The 26467-nt window shown below is 40.3% G+C and overlaps 1 protein-coding gene, 2 non-coding genes and 1 pseudogene across 11 annotated transcripts in view; 2 read left to right on the top strand and 2 right to left on the bottom strand.

Annotated features, from left to right (window-relative positions):
- The first annotated feature begins 1409 nt into the window (after positions 1–1409).
- Positions 1410–1482, top strand: TRNAK-UUU. Its single transcript has one exon. It is a non-coding gene; the product is annotated as a tRNA-Lys (tRNA).
- Positions 1483–1760: 278 nt separating this feature from the next.
- TRNAK-UUU lies at positions 1761–1833 on the bottom strand. The gene has a single exon. It is a non-coding gene; the product is annotated as a tRNA-Lys (tRNA).
- Positions 1834–4347: 2514 nt separating this feature from the next.
- On the bottom strand, positions 4348–5026 carry LOC122918193 (annotated as a pseudogene).
- A 5625-nt stretch (positions 5027–10651) lies between these two features.
- The window catches only part of MDM4 (MDM4 regulator of p53), a 42875-nt gene continuing 27059 nt past the window's right edge, over positions 10652–26467 (top strand). For 7 of the 9 annotated variants that reach the window (XM_044267694.1, XM_044267697.1, XM_044267698.1 and 4 more), the window contains exon 1: positions 10652–10777. The gene's annotated coding sequence lies outside the window, so the exon portion shown is untranslated. Of the gene's footprint in view, positions 10778–11038; positions 11481–23765; positions 26345–26467 lie in introns of those variants that run through there. The other 2 variants (XM_044267695.1, XM_044267696.1) reach the window with 2 other exon arrangements.

Raw genomic sequence — 26467 nt, forward strand, 5'->3', positions numbered from 1 at the left:
GTAAAGCCGATTTAGTTCCTGCTACCTCGGGTGGGACACTGCAATGTTAACAAGCCAGACCTTCGATTCAACTTTCAAACTTCGCATTGCCTATATGATTTAATTTTTCCTCCTTGGCCTGAGGTAAACCTGTCAGAGTCAGATGTCTCCAGTCTGGCACCTCCTCTTGCTACCTCCTTCCGTTCCAGCCCTATGAGCCTGTTCACCATCCTTCAGACCCAATTTACACTCCCCACTTTCCTTCCACGATTCCTGTTTTCCTTCCCACTGTGCCTAGTTTACTGCTGTAAAAATAGTAGGTACCATACATTAATAGATCAATAGACGTTTGTTGAGTTAAATCATTTCTTCGTGTTGCATTTTGAGTCTGTTCCTTCTAATCTTATTCACAGTGGGAAAAGTAATAGCGTGGGAAAACTTCTGATTTGGAAGGTATCTAACAGGTCGACTAATCAATTCCCTCATTTTATAGATGCGGAAACCCAGGCCTGCTCAGGGTCACATAATTTGTTGGTCTTCATTCTAAAAGAATCAGACAATTGTAGGAAAGAAATCCCTCCAGCTGAGGCTGAACTGTTTTGTTGTTCATTGTGTTCAGAAATCTCAAGTTCCCAGAAATAAAGAATGAATTCCCTTATCGGTTTTCAAAATTTCATAATCTTGTGTTCCACACCCTATGCGTCAGGGTTGATGAAACTGATTTTGGGAAAGACTAGGCTGATCTGGAGATATTTGTTCTTAATACTCCATGTTGCTCCCGCTGGTACATACTAATACTGTTTTAGGAGGGCGCTTCTTGTGAGCCTGACTTGAAAACTGCAACTTGTCAGGAAGGCGAAACTCCGATGAAAACCTAAATAAAGAGTCTGAGCTCTTTTTCTCTCAATCTAAATTTGGACCCCCCTTCCCACTGTTACTTTTATTCTCTTCTATCAGCTCCTCTATTCATGAATCAACTGCATCTTTCCTTCTTTTGTGCTGAGGAATGCTAATCTAACAGCGACATCATCTAGTGAATGGAAATGTATTTTTCATTAAGGGGAAAGATACATCAATCTGGTTCTGTAGGGTCACTAAAATTAAGAGGTTCTATCAGCAATGTGATAGATGGAAGACAGAAGAATTGTAATAAAAAGGTTTCAACTCTATGTCTGAAAATTTAAAGTTGGTTGCCTTGTCTTGTAAGTTGCTACTCTTTCCTTTCAGTTTTGTAGATATTGGCAATTGAGCAAACATGAAATATGAGAGAACTCGAAGAAGAACATGTGTCTTGAGTAAATCGAGAAAAAGATAGGAAAGTGAATGTTTTCCCTCACTGTGCTGAAAGAATTATTTTAAAGGTATTTTGCCAGAGAAATAACTTATTAGAATTATATCAAGTAAATAGAAGAACAATACCTATATAGAGCGCCCGGATAGCTCAGTCGGTAGAGCATCAGACTTTTAATCTGAGGGTCCAGGGTTCAAGTCCCTGTTCGGGCGTTTGTGGCTTTTGCCCCTCATTTACATTACCAAATATTACCATACGAAATTCTTGAGGTAAGACGTACTTCTACTTCAAAATGAATTTATTTTACCATTGCTTTTAGAATATGCAAGATAAATGTGTTCTCAGGGAAGAAAAAACTGACTCTGCAAAATTACTTAATTTTTTAGCGAATATGGAGGTTTTTGTACAATAGTTTCTCATTGAGACGGAATTTGTGTTTCTCAGCTTGTTAAAAATCGAAGGGAAAAGAAAGGTTAAAGTTTGAGACAAGCGCCCGAACAGGGACTTGAACCCTGGACCCTCAGATTAAAAGTCTGATGCTCTACCGACTGAGCTATCCGGGCTCTCATGAGAAAGGGCTCCAACTACAATGCCTTACATAAGAATAAAGAACCTTGTGTAATCGATTTCTCAACCCGCGTTTTGTGAAACTGTTTTAAGCCCAAGAAAGCTCCGGATTCCTACAAGAAAGAGAAGACCTCAATCAGGCACTTTTCACCAGCATTAGCAGCTACTTCAGAATTGCGAGGTGTTTCTGCGCTCAATAACCATTATGACGTAGGCTTCTTTGATTTGTAACCCCTCCCCAGGATTAAGAGAACGAGAGGTGTATCACTTTCGAAGGGCTGTAGTGGCATCAGATCTATTTTACTATTGATAACAGGGTGGATATCAGTTCTAAAACTGACCTGACAAGAGAAACTTAAATAAGAGAGTCTGGGAGAGAATATTAAATACACTGCTCAGAAGCCCCTGGGTTAAACTGCGGCGTTTGGAGTGGGAGAAAGAACCCTGCGGAGGGAGAGTGTGGTTGTCCTGTAAATCCCTTAAAGGCGTCCAAGTAATTTTTAAGTAACGCAAACCTAGGAGGGAGTCCCCAGCCGAGACCCTGGGGGCCGAAGCCCTGCAAGCCAGAGAGACAGGAAAGCAGAGAGATTTCATGGATCCCAGCATGGAGGCTCTCCTCTTCCATGGCCATGCTGCCTTCCGCTACGGGGCTGGCCTTGAGAGTCACCCACCATGGGGCTGAGGGTCGGACATAAAAGAGTTTCTGTTAGCTGATGTTGCTTTCCGTTCTTTGCATCTGCTTACTTCCAGCGCTTTAGAGGTGATTGTTATGGCCCAGAAATTTCACTTGTTGGCATCTCTCCTAAAGAAATCATCAGGGTTGTATACAAAGACTTGATTACAGGAAAGATCATCGTGGCATATTAATTGGAAAATATTGCAAATGACATAATGGCTCTACAAAGTGTGGTACAGCTTTCATGCATGGAATATTATGTAGCTATTAATAATCATGCTATAGGAGAATACAACTTGGGAAAATTGCAAAATATTGTTAAGTTAGGAAGTATTTCAAAAAATTCAAGTATTTCAAAAAATTCATGCATATATGTCCATTGAAAAACTGAAAGGATCACTATATTTCTACATAAAGCCTGGGTTCTGAATTTAGGTGCCCCTGTCTGAAACCTTACTTCCAAAAAAAACAAAACAAAACAACCCCCCCCCCCCAACCAACCAACCAACAAACAAAACTTACACTATGTGTTCTTGAGCAAGCTACTCCTCTGTGTCTCCGGACAATAGAATAACTGTGAGAATTCCTAAGATAGTTTATATAAATTGTTTGGAATGGTGTCTGACAAGAAACGAGCAATCATGAAGTCACATAAAGACGGTGGCAAAGATGTAACAAGAACAGACTACAGATTCTGCTCTTTCTAGCATTCTAACACTATCTACACTTCAACCCAACATATTTTTAACAATTATTTTCTTACCGAATTAGTTTCAGGTGCACAACATAACAATTCTGTATTTGTAATCACTATAAAATGATCATCACAGTAAGTGTAGTGAACGTGTCACCACACACAGTAATGAGTTTTTTTTTTCTTATGATGAGAACTTTCAAGATCTCCTCTTTCAGCAACTTTCAAATATGCACTACAGCGTTATTAACTATAGTAACCCTTTAACATATTTGACTGGATTAGGGGGAGATGTAGAGAATTTTGAAAGCTGACTATATTGAGTTAATTTCAGACAAAAAGAATCACTTTATTCCCTAAGTAAAGGGGAATTATTAAAAGTTTGGCTCATTTACGTTCCAATTTCCCCCTAAAAGGAGCACACATTAGATTTCATTCGTGCTACAATAAAAGTGACAAGGACTACCACATCAAATATTCTCTGTAAGAATCACATTGCCACGATTAATCGTCTGCCCAGAGCTAATGGTAAAATGGTTTCTAAAATTGGCTGTGTGCAGACAGAATGCTTAGTCATAAAGTTAGGAATATTCGATGGCCTTTCCTTGGCTCAAAACTCTTTGATTCTCCCCATTACTTTACTGAGTAACACATGGAACTTTTTAGAGCAGCATTCAAAACCCTCCACAATCTGGCCCTAGCTTACTTTGCTGGCATCCCACAGCAGTCTCAATATAAATGTAATGCAAACCACAATTGTTATTTAAAATTTTCTGGTAGCCACATTAAAAAAAGTAAAAAGAAACAGATGAAATTAATTTTAATTATATATTTGATTCAACCCAATATATCCAAAATATCATCATTTTGATATGTAATCAATATAAAACATTATTTGTTTTAAAAGATTTTACTTATTTGACAGAGAGAGAGGGAACACAAGCAGGGGGAGTGGGAGAGGGAGAAGCCGGCTTCCCACTGAGCAGGGAGCCCGATGCAGGGCTCCATCCCAGCACCCTGGGATTATGACCTGAGCTGAAGGCAGATGCTTAATGCCTGAGCCATCCAGGCACCCCTTATTTTTATTATTAATGGGATAATTTACAGTATTTTTTCCTAAGTCTTTTTTCTTTTTTTTAATGGTAGCACACTAGGACTCATTAAACTATGCCTAAGTACAGGTACTGGGGTTCGTCCATGGTGCTCTTGATGTATAAAGCCTGGATGTTCTCCTAATTCTTCAGCAATGATGCCAGGAAATTGACAGCTAAGTGAATGTTGTACATGAGTTCATCATCTGTCATCTTCCCGTGGCCAACGGTCACTGCCGGACACAGCACATTCTTCATCTGGAATTTGATGACTGATTTCACTTTATCCACTTTGGCCACCATGTTCTCACTGTTGGTTAGCAAGGAAGGGAACTTGCCAGGCTTCTTTAGGCCTGGGCCCAGGGTTCATGGGATCTGCAAAATCAGAGTCTGAAGCCAAAAAGGCATCATGCTTCTTGGCCAGCTTCTTGACTAATTTTTTATTCTTGTTGAGTTTCTTCAGTGCCTCAGTGTCCATGTGGGGAATATCCACAGCCTTGGACTCATCACAGGGCTACTGGTTCCTCAAAACCCATATGGAGAACTTGGGTCGGGGAGTGGACTTAAGCCTGATGGTGCCTGGAAAGCATTTGTCTTTGTAAGGGTCACCGTTCCTCAGGCTGATCTACAGATCCACCGTCTCCAAAAACTTGGGCACTTGCCCTGGTTCCCATGGAGGACTTCTGTACCACCTTGTACAGAGTGTCTCTGGAGACTCTGAGGCTCATGGTTCCTCCAGCTGCAGTAACTGGAAAGAAGTCCTACTAAGTTAGTCTTTGAAATCTGATGAGTATTTTACACTTAGAGCACATTTTAATTTGGACTAGTCACATTTCAAGTCCTGTGTGGCTGGTGGATATTATATTGGACAGTGGGATTCAATCCCGTGGCCAATCTTGTACTCAGTAACCAACCCTTCAATCAAAGCAGATTCTCTTCAGTTTTGAGACTGGCTCTCTTCTAAATTCATCATCCATCTGTTTCCTCTCCTCATTATTTGTGCCATGTTTCTTCAAACGACTTCTCTCGTTTCTGCCTCTTGAAATCCTATTCATTTTTTAAGATCCCACTCAAATGATTCCTCTTTTACAAAGCCTTCAATGATTGTGTTAAATAGGAAGGAAAGAGGAATCCAAGAGAGGCTCTTGGATTAGCAATAGGCTCACAATCAGTTTACAGATTCAGTAATAGAGTCACACATTTATTTTTCAAATTGAAAAAAATAAAATTGGATCTCCACATTATAACATGCACAAAAATCAACTGTGAATGAGTTTAAGGCCTAAATGTTAAAAGTGAATCTTTAGAACTTTTAGGAGAGAGTATACAATAGTATTTTTATGACCTCAAAACAGGGAAGAATCTCTTAAATTAAAAAAAAAAAAAAGGAAACATAAAATAATAATAAATCTGACTTCATTTAAAAAACTCCTGTTCGGGCGCCTGGGTGGCTCAGTGGGTTAAGCCGCTGCCTTCAGCTCAGGTCATGATCTCAGGGTCCTGGGATCGAGTCCCGCATCGGGCTCTCTGCTCAGCAGGGAGCCTGCTTCCTCCTCTCTCTCTGCCTGCCTCTCTGCCTACTTGTGATCTCTCTCTGTCAAATAAATAAATAAAATCTTTAAAAAAAAAAAACAAAAAAAAAACTCCTGTTCAAGGGCGCCTGGGTGGCTCAGTTGATTAAGCGTCTGCCTCTGGCTCAGGTCATGATCCCAGGGTCCTGGGATCAAGCCCCACATTGGGCTCCCCACTCAGCAGGAGCCTGCTTTTCCCTCTCCCTCTGCTGCTCCCCCTGCTTGTGCTTTCTCTCTCTCTGTCAAATAAAGAAATAAAATCTTCAAAAACAAAACAAAACAAAAAAACTCCTGTTCATGAAAAGATATTTAAAAAGTTGAAAACATGTTATAGGTTTGAAGATTTATTTGTGGTACATAGAATCAAGAAGGATTACCATCCAGATTGCATAGAGAACTCCTACAAATCAGTAAGGAAAAGACAGACCAATAGAAAAATGGGCAAAAGATATGGACAGGCAATTCACAGGTGAGTAACCATGGTCAATAGATATGCAAAAATGCATTTTTTTCATATTTTCATATAAATCAAACCACCATGAGAAATTCTCACATCTATCACATTGTTGTTGTTGTTGTTGTTGTTTTTAATAATCTGACAATACCAAGGGTTGGCAAAGATGTGGATCAACAGAATCCTTTTTTTTAATTGCTGCACTTCTAGCTTATTTTTTAAATTTAAATTTTGTTAGTTAACATACATTGTAATATTGGCTTCAGGAGTAGAATTCAATGGTCCATCATTACATACCACACCCAGTGCTCATCACTCTTTAACCCCTCACCATCTAGTCCTCCCCCCACTCACCTCCCTCCAACAACCCTCAGTTTGTTCTCTATTGTTAAGAGTCTCTTATGGCTTCTTAGCGAAATAAGTCAATTGGAGAAAGACAACTATCATATGATCTCCCTGATATGAGGAAGTGGAGATGCAACGTTGGGGGTTTGGTGGGTAGGAAAAGAATAAATGAAGCGAAATGGGATCGGGAGGGAGACAAACCATAAGAGACTCTTAATCTCACAAAACAAACTGAGGGTTGCTGGGGGGGACGGGGTTGGAAGAGGGGGGTGGGGTTATGGTGAGTGCTGTGAAGTGTGTAAACCTGGCGATTCACAGACTTGTACCCCTGGGGCTAATAATACAGTATATGTTTATAAAAAAATAATTAAAAAAAAAGAGTCTCTTATGGCTTGTTTCCCTCTCTCCTTTTTCTCTTTCCCTCCTTCCCATATGTTCATCTGTTTTCTTTCTTAAATTCCACATATGAGTGAGATCATGTGGTATTTGTCTTTCTCTGACTGATTTCCCTTGGCATAATATGCTCTAGCTTCATCCACCTCATTGTAAATGGCAAGATTTCTTTTCTTTTCTTTTCTTTTCTTTTTTTGGTGGCTGAATAATATTCCATCTGTGTGTGTGTGTGTGTGTCTCATCTTCTTTATCTGTTCATCAGCCGATTGACACTTGGGCTCTTTTCATAGTCTAGCTATTGTTGATAATGTGAGTAATAAATCTTATGCACACCCATCAGGAGCGTATACTGCTACAACCACTTTGGAGACCACTGTTTTATGATCTGATAGCACCGACAATGTGTTTGTGACCCGAGAGTTCCACTCCCTAGAGTGCACAAGTACAAGAATGTTGATGGCAGCATTGTAACAGCAAACTATTGGAAAAACCTAAGTATCTATTGAAGGAGATGAATAAAAAAATGTGGTGCATTCATTACTGTTATGCACTGAATTGCATCCCCCCACCTCCAGATTACTATGTTGAAGTCTTAACCCCTGAGCACCTCATAATTAGACCCTATTTGGAGACAGGTCTTTTACAGGGGTGATTAAGGTAGAATGAAGTCATATGGGTGGGTCCTATTGGCTGGTGTCCTTATAAGAAGACATTAGGATGCAGACAACTTACAGACCAAGGGGGGAGGACAAAACAAGAAGGCAGCCACGTGCAAGCCAAGGAGAAGTATCTAAAGTAACCAAATTTGCCAACACCTTGATCTTTCACTTCTAGCACCCAGAACTGTGAGAAAACAAATTTCTATTGTTTAAGTCACTCAGTCCGTGGCATTTTGTGATGTCAGCCCTAGAAAAATCACAGTTAGTATATAACAATGAATTACACAATTCAATATATTACTATACCACATTACTAAACAATATTGAAAATTAGCTACGCATGATTTAACATTGTGGAACTTCACAATGATCAGCAAAAATGTAAGTTGCTCTAGAATAAGAATATATACAGTTTGATGCCATTTATAAACATTTTAAAAGCATGAAATATTTTTAAGGAATATATACCTCTAAAGAGGTTGATGGCAGGAGTAAATAGTTCAGAATTCAGAATAGTTCTCAGAATTCAGAATTCAGAATAGAATATTCAAAGTCAGAATAGTTCTCTTTGGAGTTGAAGGAGGGAGATGCCATAGGAGAATGGACTATGGGAAACTTTTTTGTAATAGGTAAAATACAAAGGAAATAGGTAAATAAGAAATATTTACCTACAAAGGAAGAGTGGTGGGGAAAAGGAGATTTTATTCTTCGTTTTACCTTTTTCTATGTGTGAAGTAGTTCACTGTAATTTTTTAGGAAAGGCTATAGATTAATAACATTGACCTCTGATTCCTTTAGAACTCCTAGGGGCTCTAGAAAAATAATCAGATTTAGCCATTTTATTTACCGACTGGGAAAATGAAGAACTGCACAACTTTTTGGTTTCTAGAAATAGCTAGACTAAACCCAGATTTCCTGTCTCTTTATTAAATAAACGGTTTTGAGTATAGGAAGTGGTGATCACCTTGTCAATTATGAGCTTGTTAAGCTAATTTCATTTTCTTTTTTGATAAGTTCACTTGACAAGAAGAAATGCTCTAGTTACAGTTTATTTTCACTATAGAAATTCATTCAATGAAGTTCTGTGAAGTTCTTGGGAAAGGATAGCGAAATATTTCCAGATATTGATGACCATTAGGTAGGATCATTAGTGGTTTAAGAACATTTGAAGATGAATGATTTTTTTTAAAAGATTTTATTTATTTATTTGACAGACAGAGATCACAAGTAGGCAGAGAAGCAGGCACAGAGGAGGAAGCAGGCTCCCTGCTGAGTAGAGAGCCCGATGCAGGGCTCCATCTGAGGACTCTGGGACCATGACCTGAGCCGAAGGCCGAGGCTTTAACCCACTGAGCCACCCAGGTGCCCCTGAAGATGAATGATTAATCATGGATCAGTATCAACCATGAGGGGAAAAGCTCTATTCTTAACCATCTCCTATTCAACATATCTATCAAGACTTTCAATAAAGATGAATTAAATATGTTGATCAAAATTTTGCAAAATGCTAAAGTAAAAGAGCTAATCTCTCTTGACTTTCCAGGCAAGGTTAACCGCACTTACCACATTCTCTTTATCTGGACTGTCTGAATCTTCCACTAGACAGATTACAGGAGTTATTTGCTTTGGAATCTTCTAGGTTGGTGCTTGGCACACAGTAGGTATTCAACAAATGTTTGTTGATCTTAAAATGAGTTGCCAGACAGGATCATAATTCCAAGAGTCCAGGAGACAGAAGGAAGAGACTTAAACTAACCAGATATTATTTAAAAGATACAAAGTACTGTTTGGAAATTAAAAAAAAAATACGAAAATTAATTGCAGAAAAAAGAGAGAAGAAGCAGTTGAGAGTGGTTCATCCAAAAAAGCCCCTCCCTTCTATTTTTTGAGAGGTGGTTGCTGACTTCAAGCTCTTTCAGAGCAACTGTGAAAAAGGAATTAATTCTTCAGCTCATTTACAGAAATCTGGATCTCCCAGTTATGCGGAAGTTTAAGCCAGAAATAGAGCAGGGTGCAATGTGCCAAATAAGGGAGGTCATTGCCCCATTTTCTCTAACATGGGTCTGTACCCAGTCTGGGGAGCCACATTTTAAACAGTTCAAACAGGTACTTGTTCGGAACATGGTGACGAGGGTGGCTTGAAGCCATGTCGAGTAAGAAATAGCAGAAGGCTGTGAGGGGATTTTTAGCTTGCAGAAAAACAAGTGATAGGGTTAGGGATGGAGCATGAGAACTGTCTTCAAATGACTGATTCGTAGTCATTTTATGAAGAATGACTCCTTATTCTGTTCTCCCAAGTATATAACCGAAACCAAGAGAAATTGCAAAGTAACATACTTCAGCTCAGAAAATCCCCTAATATTTAGAATCATCCCGAAATAAATGAAGTTATTTGGGTGGGATAATTCCATTTGGCACCGGCAGAGGTGGAAGTCGGCCAACCTGAGATCATACATCAGGTTGTATGATCCAAAGAAGCCCCACCTCCCGGTTTTTTGCACTTCTTTCAGCGTTTACCACATGTCTTGAGTTAGTCGTGTAATTCTAGTCCTATCTCCCCCAATTAGCGACAAACTAACATGCTGTTTGCCCTCTTCAGCCACCACTTCTGGGGAGTTAAGAGTGAATATTCAAGTCAACTGTGAGAAAAATGGTGGCTATTGTAAGAGCAAAAGGCTGTCTCTGACTATGCTATTAGGTTTCTCCCTTCCTCGATTTTTGATTTCCTAGGACACGTCTGTAAATTCCATCAGGCTCTGCGAGCTCCTGAAACGTTTTCTCACAACTCAGTCTTCCAAGACCTACGACTCTCTGGACTGGGCTCTACTCTATGGCAGGGAGAGCTCAGCCTTTCTAACTCTCTAGCCCTCCTGGGGAACCTCTATGGTTTCCGGAGGCCTCACCGGAAGCCCTTGTACGAGACGGGTTCAGAAGGCCGGAAATTGCCCTTTCTCTACTCGCCGTTTCAAAATGCTGCTGAGGCCTTAGGGCCTGTGACTGACGCCCCCTCCCCCCACCCGGGCTCGGCGGGGGAGCGACTCATGGAGCGGGCTTAAGGTGTGGCTCTTGGGTTTCTGCGGCCGGGTCCCCAGCGGCTGGGGGCAGGAGGTGGAGAGCGGGGAGCGGGCGGTGGCGCGGCCAGTTCGGCGGACCTCGGAGCTGGGGCGGCGGGCGGGTGGAGCTTGAAGCATGGGTGGCGGCGTTGGGACGGTCGTGCCGGGCGGAAGAAGGGCTGGTGGGGGAAGGGCTCTGCGCTGAGGCCCCGCGGAAGGTAAAAATGGAGGTGCAGTGACGTGCTTGCTACCGTTCGGCCACCAGGTTACAAACCTCGACTCGAAGTGGTCGGTGGACGATGTTTAACTGGACGCAACATTGGAAACCTACGGAGGCCCTTTGGAGGAAATAGTGGCCAGAGGGGGCTGGGGGGAAGAGGGACATTGGTGTGTCTCAAGATTGGAAGGTAGTCACTCTCAGGGCTGCGCACCATCTGTGTCCGAGGCGCTCGAGTGCCAGTTTGAAGAGGGCTCATTTCGGGACCACACCCAGACCCGCCCAAGCAGAACATCCGGAGTTGGGGCTGGGGAAAATACGTACTTTACAAACGGCCGACCATCCAGTGGACACCCCCCCCGCCCCGGATTTCGATAAACCACTCTTAAAAGTGACACCTGCAGAACATGCTGTTGCTTTTCCCTGTCATCGGGGAAGCGCTGTGTTGGTTTAGGCAGCTCCTCCACCCCGAAGAGGTCACCTGTCAAAGGTACGTAGTACCTTGGGTGTTAAGTATTCCTACATCTCAGTTTAGGTTTTGTCTCCTCCCTCCTCATACCTTCCTGACACCCAAAAGATAATTCAGTTTAAAAGTATTTATTTCAGAATATTTTGTTTCACACACTACTGGTCAGGATCACAAACTTTTGTGTTTATTTAAAAAAAAAAGTGTGTCTGAAGTTAAAAAAAAAAAACAGAATACAGAAGTGTGTAAAGTTTAACTGTTCATTAATCCTAATCGGTTCTCTCCTCAGGCTAGCTACTGTACTGCTTGATAACGTCCTTCCGGACTTTTTGCTAAAGTACTCACATTTTTAAACAACAGGGGGGTCGTTTTATATGCATTGTTATGCACCTTAAGTTTTTAAGATAACACCAGGGACAGCTTTCCATCAAATGTAGAGGTCATACTTTTCTTTTAAACACGTGCATAGTGTTGTTTTAGAGGATTGTGCAACAGTTTCCTTAGCCAGTTCCCCATGGATGGAGTTTTAGGTTGTTCCTGACACATTGTTTTGCAAACTGTGCTGGAGTATACTCTTGGTACACACTTTACCTGCGTAGGTGTGTCATAGATTTGGTAAGAACTAAACATCTGAATAGTACAGTAGTTTGTTTTTTTTTTAAGTTTTTATTACTCTCAAATATGTAGTTGAAAGAGAATCAGACAGTAGTGTTTATTAGAGGTCCTTAGGGCTTTAAAGAGTTAGGAATGATTAATTCTGCTAAATTCTGGCAAGTTTTTAATTGAATTTTTAAAAATCACAGTTGTCTTCAGAGGTAGAGATTTGCAGATGAGGTGGAGTCTGTTGGACTTAGTGTAAAAACCACTCTTTCCAGCATCACCAAGAGATGAGTGAACTCTCTGATTTCAGCCTGGTAGAGGACACAAATAAAAAATATAATGTGGTAAGTGGTAATAGAGGGGCCCTGGTGTCATCAGCTTCCCTTGGAGTGTCAGAAAGCCTCGGCCGAGGAAGTGACTTGACCTAGGTAGAAGAATAAGAATTTTCAATAGAAAATATATCACAGATGAGGAAAAAGGACAGGTGCCTGATGATATCTGAAATCCAAAGGCAGTGGATTTCAAACTTTTATAAACTATGGTTTGTTTTTTTAAACCAAAACTTAAAAATAAGTTTTATATTATGACCCGGTACATATAGGAGGGGGAATGGTTAAGAACTCTGGCTCTGCAGCCAGAGTGGTTGGACTCTAAGACCATTTTTGGCAAGTTATCTTCCTCTCTGCCTCAGTTTCCCCTTTGAAAATGAGGACAATAGTATATCTAACTAATAGGATCTCTGTAAGGATTGAATGAGTTGTTGCCAAAATTAAAAAAAAAGTGACTACTTTAAAGAGTGCCTGATACAAAGGTGCTTAAAACCATTTTGTGTTGGCTGTTCAAGAACAGAAACAGGCTCCACAAGAACAAAATTTACCTTTGTTATTTACTTGTATTTTCTATTCTCTTCTATTTCATTAATGGAGGGGAGCAGTTAAAGACTCACTGGGTACAACTTGTAGTTTGAAAAACTCAGTACTAAAAACACCTAGGAGGTAAGTGTTAAAAGGACTTGACGCATTGAAGAAACTGAGTTCATCATTCGTCATGGTGGGAATTTGAATGGTGGAAGTGGAAACTTGGAGAAGAGTACCACGCAGGATTGGAGACAGTAAGTTGGAGACCAGCTCATGCACACATACCCAGTGAGGGGAGGAGAGTCTGTAAATGGACGTGCATCCTGAGTTCTACAGGCCCGTGTGTCATAGTCCTTCACTCTTCAAATGCACTGAAAAAGAGGGTAGTTTGGCCTGCCCTGGGATATCCTTACTTCTGCTGTACTGTGGAATGAAGTGGTGGAATTGGCTTCTCTTTACTTTTTTTTTTTTTTTTAAAGATTTTATTTATTTGAGAGAGAGTGTGCAAGAGGGAAGGGAAGAGGAAGAGGGAGAAGCAGACTCTGCACTGAGCAGGGAGCCAGAAGTGGGACCCAGAACCCAGGGATCATGACCTGAGTTGAAGGCAGGTGCTTAACTGACTGAGCCACCCAGGTGCCCCATGGCTTCCCTGTCAATAAACCCATCTCTCTTGAGGAAGAGTCCTTTGGGTTATTTTATTTACTATTTTTTTTAGTTGAAATACAGTTAACACATGATGTCTCGTTCGTTTTAGGTGTACCTGTACTGATTTGACAGCTCTATCCATTATGCTGTGCTTAGGCAAGTGCAGCTCCTGTCACCGCACAGCGCTAGTACAATACCACTGACTAGATTTCCTGTATTGTACCTTTTATCTTTGTGACTTACTCATTCCATAACCTGTATTCCCACTTCCCATTTTTGCCTGTCCCTCCACCCCCTCCTCTCTGACAACCATCAGTTTGTTCCAGGGAGAGGGTTCTTTTTTGAAAGCAAGGAAACTGCACAAAGAACTTTCTTCCCTCATTTATTTAAAAGTAGGCAAATTCTTTTCACCTTTTTTTTTTTTTTTTAGAAGATTTTATTTATTTTTTTGACAGAGATCACAAGTAGGCAGAGAAGCAGGCAGGGAGAGAGGGGGGAGCAGGCTCCCTGCTGAGCAGAGAGCCTGATGCCGGGCTCGATCCTAGGACCCTAGGATCATGACCTGAGCCGAAAGCAGAGGCTTTAACCCACTGAGCCACCCAGGCGCCCCTCTTCCCAGCTTTTTAAAAAGATTTTTAAATTTATTTGAGAGAGAGCAGAGCAAGAGAGCACAAGTGATGGGGAGGAGGGGCTGAGGGAGCAGCAGACTCCAGGGAGCCAGATGGCTTGATCCCAAGACCCTGCAGATCATGACGACCCTGCAGATCATGACCTGAGCTGCAGGCCTACGCTTAACTGACTGAGCCACCCACATGTCCTCCTTTTCAGCTATTTATCTATGTATGTATGTATTTATTTATTTGACAGAGACACAGCAAGGGCGGGAACACAAGTAAGGGGAGTGGGAGAGGGAGAAGCAGGCCCCTACTCTATGTGGGACTTGATTTTCGGACCCTGGGATCATGACCCAAGCCAAAGGCAGACTCTCAAGGACTCCGCCACCCAGGCGCCCCTCTTTCAGTTTTTTGTACTTATTTCTAAGGTTTATTATTAGCTGGAAAAAAAACATTTCCAGAGAGCCAAAGCAGCACCAGTTAATAATGTAGATTCTTTTTTGTAACAGTATTTTCTGAGTACTCGTTTTTCAAGAATTAATAGATAATGGAATTTTTGTGATTTTTTTTTTTTTTTAAGGTTTTATTTATTTATTTGGCAGAGAGAGAAATCCCAAGTAGGCAGAGAGGCAGAGGGGGAAACAGGTTCCCTGATGAGCAGAGAGCCCTATGCGGGGCTCGACCCCAGGACCCCGAGATCACGAGCTGAGCTGAAGGCAGAGGCTTAACCCACTGAGCCACTCAGGGGCCCCTATTTTTCTCAATTTCTTAGTGAAATATTTTAAAGCATATCACATAGTGTCATTTTACCTTTAAATATGTTAGAATGTATTTCTTATCAGGTCAGGATTTTTAAAAAAATGGCCACAGTGCCTTTTTACTACAATTAACAGTTTCTTAATATCTACTACCTAGTACATAATTCAACATTTTATGATTGTTTAGGGAAAGGTGGCATTTACAGATAGTTTCTTTGAGTAAGGACTTGAATGAAGAAGGTCTGCATGCTGTATTAAGTTTACGGTTTTTTAAGCCTAAATAATGGTCTCCCCACTTAACCATATCTCCCCACCCTCCCTGCTCCACCATCTGAGATCTTGTAGCATTTCCTACATTCTGGGTTTGGCTAATTGTTTGCTTTTGATAGTATTTATTCCTTTATCCTCCGTTTTTCCTATAAATAGGTAGTTAGTAGATGTAGAAGCTTGATTAGTTGTTTTTTTTGTTGAGAATACTTCACAAGAGGTAGGTAGGAGGTTCTGGGTGCTTCCTCTTGCCTTCCATCAAGAAGTACATGATGCAAATGACCGTCTTTTAGAGAGGTTTGTCAGTGGTCAAGTATTCTTGGCCTTCTCCCTGTGTTTTAAAGTTCCCCCTCCCCAAGCTTTTTACTTAAATGGTTTATCAGCTGTTAGTGATTGTTGAGGTAATATTTAACCTGAGACTAGGTCTAGGATAATCAGTCTTCGTAGAACTCAACAGTGCTACAAATGAAGGAACAATGTGTGCAAAGGCCCTTGAAGCAGGAAGTAAATTCTGTGAGAAATGACAAGGTCAGTGTGGGGAGGAGGTGCGGGGAGCGTGGAGAACATGAGGTGCAAGAGGAAAGTTTGGCAAGACTGGGGCTAGGTTCTGTGTTGATCTTTAGAGCAGTAGTAAGCTTTCAAGCAGGGCCTGGTACTGTAGTATTGGGTTGGTTTGTTTTTTTATTTTGTTTTTTTTTTTTACTTCTAGCTGTAGTGTGGAATTTGGTTTGGAGGGAGTTAGATCAGTGAAGTGTCTATTTCAGTGATGAACAGAGGGAATAACACTTTTGGTCTGGGGAAATAGTCATGGAGATGAAAAGAAGGGGTGGTTTTGAAAGATTTAGAAGTCAAAATTGAGGGGCGCCTGGGTGGCTCAGTGGGTTAAGTGTCTGCCTTTGGCTCGGGTCATGATCTCAGGGTCCTGGGATTGAACCCTGCATTGGACTGTCTGCTCAGCAGGGAGCCTGCCTCTCTGCCTACTTGTGATCTCTGTCAAATAAATAAAATCTTTAAGAAAAAAAAAGTTAAAATTGATCAGGTTCGATGATGTGATAATGGGAAGAGAGAGATAAGAGGACTCTTTCAGGTTTTATTAATTTGTTTATTTTGGGACACCTGCATGGCTCAGTTGGTTAATTGTCTGCCTTTGGCTCGGGTCATGATCCCAGGATCCCTCGATCAAGTCCCGCATTAGGCTCCCTGCTTGGCGGGAAGCCTGCTTCTCCCTCTGCCTGCTGCTTCCCAGGCTTGCGTGCGTGCTCTCTCTCTCTCTGACAAATAAATAAATAAAACCTATTTATCTGTCTAGAGAGAGCACATGCATGGGGTTGAGGGGGTGAGGTGGAGGTAGAGGGAGAGGGAATCCCAAGCAGGCTCCCTGTCCAGTGTGGAGCCTGACACGGAACTCGATCTCCCAACCCTGAGATACGACCTGAGCTGAAATTAAGAGATGCTTAACCGACTGAGCCAGCCAGGTGCCCCCTACTTTCTGGTTTGAGCAACTGAATGTAACTGCTCACTGGTAGCATAGTGGGAAAGAATAGCTTTAGACTCAAGCAAGTTATCTGACTTCTTTTAGGCTCCGTTTCCTCTTTTTAAGGAGCAAATAACAATACTTAAACCTTCTGTAATCAGAAGCGACTCCCCATTGGGAAAGGGACAAGATCTTGCTTTGGATTCAGAGCTTGTCAGCTGACTTAATTTCTCACATACCCTTGAACAGTGCCTTGGCTCATGTCTTCCCCTCCCATTCTTTCCACTATTCTCTCATTTTAAAATCCTTCCATATTGTCTCCATTCCCTCATTCCCCCTGCTTGCAGCCGGACTAATTTGTCCTGCTCTTAACTTCCATTGCTTTTAAAGCAGTGGGTTTTTTTGTTCTGTTTTGTTTTTTAATGGCACAATTTTCTACCAGGTGTTAAAGCAAAGTAGGAAAACATTGATGTTTAAATTCTTCAGACCTGCCCAGGAGTCAATTTCTGTTCTTACTGAGAGGCTTAATTAGCATGACTGCCGGCTCCCAGAATCATCCCTATAGGAATAGTAATAGGAAAATGCTGTGAGAAACAGACTGGTGATGTGGGCTGTTTTTTTTTTTTTTTTTTTTTAAAGATTTTATTTATTTATTTGACAGAGATCACAAGTAGGCAGAGAGGCAGGCAGAGAGAGAAGGAGGAGGAAGCAGGCTCCCTGCTGAGCAGATAGCCCGATGCGGGACTCGATCCCAGGACCCCGAGATCATGACCCGAGCCGAAGGCAGCGGCCCAACCCACTGAGCCACCCAGGCTCTCCCAGGGCTGTTTTGAACTGTGTGTGTTTGTGTATGGGGAGGCGGCTTTGGTCTGGGACAGGAGAATAAAACCATGGGGGAAGGACTGTTGGAATACTGCTCTAGTTTCTTCCTTGCCTCTATATACCTTGGAATTTCCTTTTTCTACGCTTGCGACCCAGAGCCCTAGTCCAGCTCTCAGTGAATCAGGGCATTACAGAAGCATATACTTGTGAGCAGCTGATGAAAAACAGGCGAAGACTGACCTTAGCACTTCTCTTTTACCTTCTAAGTCCTTAGGTCTCCTCAGATCCTATCATAGTGCTGCTTCTCCTTGGGGAACAAAGGATGAGTCTTTGATCTGGGTAGTGAGTGGATGGGGTGAAGACTGAGTATGGTTTTCTGGTGCTTGGGTCTTTCTACTTTTGTACTTTGTATTTCTTGTTTTTTTTTGTTGTTGTTGTTGTTTGTTTTTTTAAACTTTATTTTAATTTTTTTATTTTTGAGTAATTTTCACACCTATGGGGCCTGAATTTAACCCTGAGGTCAAGAGTTGCACTCTCTTCTGGCTGAGCCCTACTACCCTACTACCTATTTTCTACAGTTTGCTGCAGCTAATAAGGGCTGGAATCTGGTCTTGCCCCATCTTCTTTGCCTTTCAGAGTGTCTCCTGCCCCCTAGGGAAGAATAACAAAGACAGTTGAAGAGAACAGGTATTTCAGGAGAAGAATAATGTATAAATTTCATTGGAACAGAAATAATAGAACAGATGGACATAGAGTTTAAAGTTAGAATAGTAATTATCTTTTTTTTTTTTTTTAAAGATTTGTATTTATTTATTTGACAGATCACAAGCAGGCAGAGAGCCAGACAGAGAGGCAGGCACAGAGAGAAGGAGGGGAAGTAGGCTCCTTGCTAAGTAGAGAGCCTGATGTGGGACTCGATCCCAGGACCCTGGGATCATGACCTGAGCTTAAGGCAGAGGCTTTAACCCACTGAGCCACCCAGGTGCCCCAGAATTTTTTTAATTAAAATTTTTTTCAGTGATCCACGATTCATTGTTTATGCACCACACTCAGTGCTCCATGCAATACCTTAATACCCAGCACCGGGCTCACTCAACCCCCCACCTCCCAGAATCATTATATTTTAAAATTATTTATTTATTTATTTGACAGACTGTGAGAGAGGGAACACAGCAAGAGGCATGGGAGAGGGAGAAGCAGGCTCCCCACTGAGCAATTCCCCCCCCCCCATGCCAATGCAGGGCTCAGTCCCAAGATGATAGGATCATGACCTGAGCCACAGGCAGTCTCTTAATGACTGAGCCACCCAGGCGCTCCGGAGATAGAATTTTTAAGAAAGTCAGTAACATTAAGCATAGGAAGAGTAGAACAAACTGGAATGCTAAGTCAGGGTGGTAGAGACATCCATACATACTAATTAGAGTGAATGGACTGAATTTTCTAGTTAAAGGTAAAAACTGGCAGACTGGATTGAAAGATCCAAAGTTCAGATACATGTCTTTGTGTTTTTTTTTTTTCCCCACAAGAGACACACCAGAAGTTTAAGGGCATGTAAAAATAGAAAGATGGGGAAAAGACGTACCTGGAATTATTAAAGCTGGCATGACCTCACTAATACTAGATAAAATGCGCTTTAGGACAGAATGTCTTAATTGGGATGGAAAGAATCACTATGTAATGACAATCATTATATAATGACCATATAATGATAGTAATATGTCGTTTCAGCAAGAAGATAACAGCAGTTTAAAGGACGTTTGCTTCTGATTAAAAGTCCTTAAAATAGATGATGTAGAATTGGTGGAACTACGCTGGGATAAATGGACAAGTCCACCTTTGTAGTGGGAGATTTCATGATATCTCTCTTAATTATTTATAGGTGAGACTAACAAATTAGTAGATATATAAGATTATAAAAAGCTAGCAAGCTTAACATAACAAGAGTTTTGAAAGCATACCTTATAGAATTGATCGCCAACAAGACCAGGTGAAAGCCTTAATTTCAAAGAACAGGTTTTACAGAGAGGATGATCTCTCCCCACAGTGCTGTTAAATTAGGAATTAATCACAAAAACGTAAATTTAGAAAATATAGTATGCATAAGCATAGCTGTCAAGCTCAGGGATTTAAAAAATTATGGAAATTGAAAAACACAGCTGAATAATGAAAACATTATATAGCAAAATCTGTGGGCTAACTTAAACAATATTGTTGGGGTGGGAGGGGGAAGGAATTTGTAGCCTTAAATATTCAAATTATAAGTGAAAGAGTAAGCTAAATGTCCAGCTTAAGAAACTGGGAAATGATCAACAAATTCTTTAAGAGTAGAAGAGGTAATGAGAAAAAAATGTAATATCATGAATGGAAAGGAAGATGCGTCTGTACACAGATTAAAAGAGAATATATCAACTATATGCCCGTACTTTTGAAAACTTAGACAAATGGAAAAAGAAATAAAAAGCTTGAATAATCTAATATTTATTTAATTAAAATAGCGATTAAAAACCTTCCCAGAAAGAAAACACCGAGTTTTATGTTTCTTTCTTTTTTTTTTTTTTTAAAGGTTTTATTTATTCACTTGACAGAGACACAGTGAGAGAGGGAACACAAGCAGGGGCAGTGGGAGAGGGAGAAGCCGGCCTCCCGCCTGGCAGAGTGCTCCATGCAGCATGCAGGGCTTGATCCTGGGGCCATGGCATCATGAATCTAGCCAAAGGCAAACACCCAGTGACTGAGCCACCCAGGCACCCTGAGTTTTATGTTTCAAAGGTTAATTCTACCAAACTTTCAAGGACCGGAACATCTTTATTTTGTAGATTTTTCCCCCCCAGCAATAGAAAATAGACACTATTCAATAATGGAGTCTATTAAGCCTGCTAGCCCTGACATCCGAACTAGACAAAAACTTAATGGTGGAAAATTGTAGATCCATTTCATTCCCTAATACAGACTTGACAACCTAAACAAAGTAGCGAATCAGAACCAGCAGTGTACAAAAAAGGATAATACTCCCAAACCAAGTTTGGTTTATCTCAGGTGTGTAAGGATTTAATTTTAGAAAATCCAGAAATGAAATTCAGAAACACCACATCAATACGTTACTAGAAAACAATCATGATCATTTCAATAGATTCAGAATATTTTATAAAAACCACTTTCCATGATGTTTTTAGCTAATGAGGATGAAGAGAAACCCTTCTCAACTGATAGAGTAACTGTAAAAGAACAACAAACAGTTAAAAAAAAATGTAGGGAAACATTAGAGGCACTTTCTTTAAAGTCAGAAACAAAGATGCCCAGGATTGTGTGTATTTGACATTGTGCTGATAGTCCTAAGCAGTAAAGAAAGAAATCAGGAGCATAAGAATTGGAAAGAAGGTGATAAGATTTTATTATCTGCCGGTGGCATAATTATTTACATAGAAAAAATTCACAGATTATTAGGAATAGTTACATACATCTAGGTGACTGGATAGAAGATTATTGAAAGTCATTGGTATTTCTGTATATATGTAAAAACTAAAAATCATAATGAAAGAGAAGCCATCACAATAGTATTAGAATATCAACTTTAGAAATTATTTTAACAGAACGTGTTAAATGTCCAAAGGGAAAATTTTACTTAAATAAGTCCTTAATAAATAGAGAAATATATGATGTTGATGATGAGAAAACAGTTTGATCTGTATATAAAGTATAATTTCATTCAAAATCCCAACAGGAATTTTTACGGAACTTGGTAAAGATGATGCTAATATTTATATGGAAGAGATAAGGACCGGGAAGGCAAACTGGTGCAGCCACTGTGGGAGATAGTATGGAGGTTCCTCAAAAAGCATAAACAGACGTACCCTATGATCAGTAGTTTACCCCCAAAATACGAAGCACTAGCTCAGAGGGATACATGCATCCCTATGTTCATTGCAGCATTATGTACAATAGCCAAATTATGGAAGCAGCCAAAGTATCTATTGATAAATGGGTAAAGAAGGTTGGTGTATATGCTCAGTATGTTGGAATATTGTCCAGCTATAAGAGAGAAGAGAAATCTTGTCATTTGCAACATGGATGGAGCTAGAGAGTGTAATGCAAAGCGAAATAAGAGGAAAACCAAATATGATTTCACTCGAGGTATTTAAGAAATAATACAAAGAGCAAAGGGAAAAAAAAGGAGACAAACTAAGAAAACGAACTCTCACAAAGAACAAACTGATGGTTACCAGAAGAGAGGGAAAGTGGGTGGGGGTTGGGTGAAATAGGTGATGGAGATTAAAAAGTACACTTACAGTGAGCACTGAGAAATGTATGGAATTGTTGAATCAGGGACGCCTGGGTGGCTCAGTTGGTTGGGCAATTGCCTTCTGCTCTGGTCATCATCCCGGCGTCCTGAGATCGAGTCCCGCATTGGGCTCCTTGCTCGGTGGGGAGCCTGCTTCTCCCTCTGCCTCTGCCTGCCACTCTGCCTGTGCTCACTCACTCTGACAAAAAAAAAAAAAAAAAAAAAAGAAAGAAAAGAATTGTTGAATCATTATATTGCACACCTGAAACTAATGTTAACTATATTGGAATTAAAATTGAAAACTTAAAAACTTAAAAATTTTAAGAAGTTGGGGGGCCAAGAATAGCTGGTCACTTGTAAAAAAGAACATGGAGGAAAAGACTAGCTTTACTGGATAGGAATACTTATTATAAGATAGGAATTAAGACAATGTTAAATTGAGTAAACATAGATTGATCAGTCCGTGGAATAGAATAGAGAACTCAAACACCCATGTATGTAAGGAAAATTCAGTGTACAAAAGAGGTGGCTGGCAGGAAAGAATGCATGTTCAATAAACTGAGCTGGAAAAATGGCAATCTGTAGGGAAGAAGAGTAAAATTGATCTCTAAAAAGAAAAAAGTCAATTCCAGATTAAGAATTTAAAGGTCATAAAATGTCATCCTTTCACCGCACACACTTGGCAAATTTTTAGTAGAAAGGATTGGTGAATATGAGACTTCGGGGAATAAAAGAGTGCTTACATCAGAGGGGCCATTGACTAAAAAAAAAGAAGATTGATAAATATAAATTTGATTTTATTAAGTTTTCATACAAGTACCTTCTAGGAAATGGAAAAGACGATAGAAGTTAAGATATTTGCAGGACACCCAGTTGACATAGGGCTAATATTAAAAATTTATAAATAACTATTACAAACTAAGTATAACAAAATCAGGAAAATGTCCAGAAGACATGAGCTGATGTTTCATAGAAGAGGAAGCAAGGCTGCTAAGCAGATGAAGAGATTTAGTATCATTATCATTAGTGAACAGAGAAAAAGCCCATACCTATTGGCAAAAGTTAAAGTTTTATGACATCAAATAATGAAGAGGAGATGGATTCACAGGCTGTCTTACAGATTCTTGTTGGGATTGTGGATTGGTGCAAACACTTTGAAAACACTTTGGTATCAGTTCCTAAAGGTGAGTATTCATGTATGCTATGAGCCAGCAGTTTCCTTTTTTGCACATCTACATGAATATTACTAGTAGCACTTTTCATAATAGTAAAAATGTAGAAACTATCCAAATGTTCATCAGACAGTGGATTATTATACAGCAGTCAAAATGAATGAAAAATAAGGTATGCTAAGACATCGATGTATCTTGAAAACATTCTGCTAAGTGAAATAAGCCAGACACCAAAGGACAAATACTGTGATTTTACTTATATGAGTTATCTAGTATAGGCATATTCATAGAGACAGAAAGTAGGATTGTGATCACAAGGTCCTGAGGGGAGGAGGTCATTAGAGAGTTCATTGTTTAATGGGTGCAGAGTTTCAGTTTGGGTGATTAAAAAGTTCTGGAAATGGATAGTGTTGATGGTGTACAGTATTGTGAACATACTTAATGTTACTAAATTGTACACTTAAAAATGGTAAATTTTATGTTATATTTAGTTTACAATAAAATTTTTTAAAAGAACTAAGGACTCTTAATTACAGGAAACAAGATTGCTGGAGGGGTGGGGTGTGGGGTAACTAGGTAATGGACATTAAGGAGGGCACATGATGTAATGAACACTGGGTATTATATATTATATATATATTTTAAAGATTTTATATATTTGACAGAGATCACAAGTAGGTAGAGAGGCAGGCAGAGAGAGGAGGAAGCAGACTCCCTGCTGAGCAGAGAGCCTGATGTAGGGCTCCTTCCCAGGACCCTGGGACCATGACCTGAGCTGAAGGCAGAGGCTTTAACCCACTGAGCCACCCAGGTGCCCCAATAATACATTATATGTTAATAAAAAACAAAAGTAAAGTGACACAACAGTAGGAATTGTTAGTGAAACAAAAATCTCAAAAATTACTATACTTGCTTCTTCTAAGTTAAAAGCAGCGAACCTAAAAATACTTACTTGTAGCATTCCATTTTGATGCACTAAAGGAAAGAAAATCAAAACAGGATAAGGATGATTGTTGGGGAGAGGCAGGGGAATGGGCTAGGGAAGGATATTATAGTTAAATGTAGGTGGTTGTCAAGAGTACTGCTTTGTGGATGTTTATTGCATCAGGAAGAATCAAGGAAAAGTGGGTCATGTGCTGATAAACAATGAGAGTCTGTTGAAGAAAAGGATTATGATTAATTCTGTATATTGAGGTCTAAGGGGCAAAATATATTACTAAGTGAGGTCTTTAGAACTCTTGAGTTTGAAATCGACTCCAGCAATTCACTGAATTGTATTATCTTGGGCAAATAACATCTCTATGCTTCTCTTGCCTTAGATGTAAAACAAAGAATAATGTTTATTATATTCTACTAATAATTATTATACTATAAGTAATTATTATACTATAAATAATAGTAATAATTCTATTACCTACATCATAGGGTTATTAAACGTATTAAATGGGTTAATGTGTGCCTGGTACGGAGTCCGCGCCTTTTGTTTTGATTATCTAGTGCTGTGTCATAAATCACCCAACAACTTAGTTAAAACAACAGCCATTTGATTTATTCTTAGGATTTTGTGGGCTTAGTTGGATGGTTCTTGCCTGTCCTGCAGCTCTGATCAAGCAGTAGCTGCTTTTGGAATGTCCTGTTATATGTGGTGCTTTGGAGGGAGTGGCTAGAAGGCTGTGTTGAGCTGGACAACTAGTCCTCCCCACATGGCCCTCTTATGTGGTCTCTAGGAAAGCAGTCAGATTTTATGGGTCTCCAAGAGCACAAAAAATGAAGCCGCCAGGCTTGGAATTGGCGCATTACCACTTCCGCTGTATTCTGTTGATAAATGTCACAGAGCTACTTGGGAGATGCGTTCATTGAAGACCATTTTTGGAAACCATCCACACTGTTATTTCTTTATTTTTAAGATTTTATTTTTGGTTAAGTGCAGACTGAACGTGGGGCTACAGTCCTGAGATCAAAAGTCGCATGCTCCACCCACTAAGCCAGCCAGGCACCCAGCATCCACACTGTTACTGATACTTGTGATCATCATGTTACTCTACAGTAACATGTATGTAATTGTCAATTTTGGCACCAGGGACTGATTAATGAATAAATACAAATCTCTGCCCACTTGCTGCTTCTGTTTTACATGATAAGGAATTAGAACGTATAGTATGTTGGTTGGTAATAAGGACGATACAGAAAAATAAGGCAGAGAAGGATAGGGAATACTGGGGGTTGGGAGCTGCACTTTTAAAAATGGGTAGTCACGGAAGGCCTCCTCGGTAAACTGACATTTGAGTAGACAAAAGGAGGAGGTTAGGAGCTCGAGGGGCAAGGGTGGGAGCAAGAAAACCTTAGGAGGGTAGTGCAGTTGAGAGGTAGGTGGTTTGGATTAGTGCAGTAATAGTGGAAGTGGTGAGAAATGGCTAGAGTTCGAATTTTGAAGATAACAGCTCTCCAGTTTATTCATGAACTGGGTGTGGAATGTGAAAGAAAACGGAATCAGGGATGGCTTCAAGGTCGTTGACCTGAATAGCTGGAAGGATGGAGTTGTTGATTGCTGAGGTGGGGAAGACTGCAGGACTGGCAGGTTTGGGGAGATCTGGACTGGCGTTTTAGGTATAAGGTTTGAAATGCTAATTAAAAGCTAGCTGCTTTAAAATTGTAAATTATGCTTGTATCCTGTTTGACTTCCCATTTTGTGGCAAGGGAAGCCGATGGGGGAGGGAGGACTTTGAATTGTGTTAGAGTCAGTAAGTATTCTCAGAAGACTGAGGAATCTTGTTAGTTTTATCCAGACTATTTGTCAGTTTTTCCAGGCCCCTTTCACCTTTTCCCTGATGTGGCTTGTTATAAATTTCACTGATCACTTATCACCTTTTTACTAGAAAAAGACCCGATGATAAACTTTAACAAGTTTATTTAAAAATTTATTTTCCCTCTTAAAAAAAAATTTTTTTTTTTAAAGGAGATATGGTACAAGTTGAAAAATTTTCACTGAGCCTTACTCAGTCATTCGTGTTACAGCTTTCCTTGATGATAAATGTCCACTTTGGCTTAACCCATCTTGTAGGGATCGCTATACTCTTTAGGTTTGGCACACGTTATGTGCCCACCTTGGCTTAACCCATTTTATAGGCATTTAGTTGCTATACTCTTTGGGGTTGGCAGGTATTAAAATCTAACTGCCTTAACTGATACTGAGTAATTTGACTCTCACTTTCTTGCAGTTGCTTGGCCAAGACATGTTTCAACATGTTGCAGAGGTTTTTCTTGATGTGCCCTTGGAATCATAAATCTATTACTTAATCTTGGCAGTTCCCCAGCTCTATGATCTGTTGTCTTCCAGGGGGTGCTCTTGAGCACTGTTAAGAGGGGAGGAGTTCCTGAAACCCTGATACCCATTGGGGAGGTAATGATTGTGAATTTGACTTTCGGCTAAAACAGTTTACTCATTATCATCACTGTGGAGGTTGGAACATGCCTGAACCTGTTTCTGTTTCGGACTTCACCTGAGGGAAGCATGGATGGCTCT

This window comes from Neovison vison, chromosome 10 (assembly GCF_020171115.1).
Source record: "Neovison vison isolate M4711 chromosome 10, ASM_NN_V1, whole genome shotgun sequence".
Taxonomy (NCBI): domain Eukaryota; kingdom Metazoa; phylum Chordata; class Mammalia; order Carnivora; family Mustelidae; genus Neogale; species Neogale vison.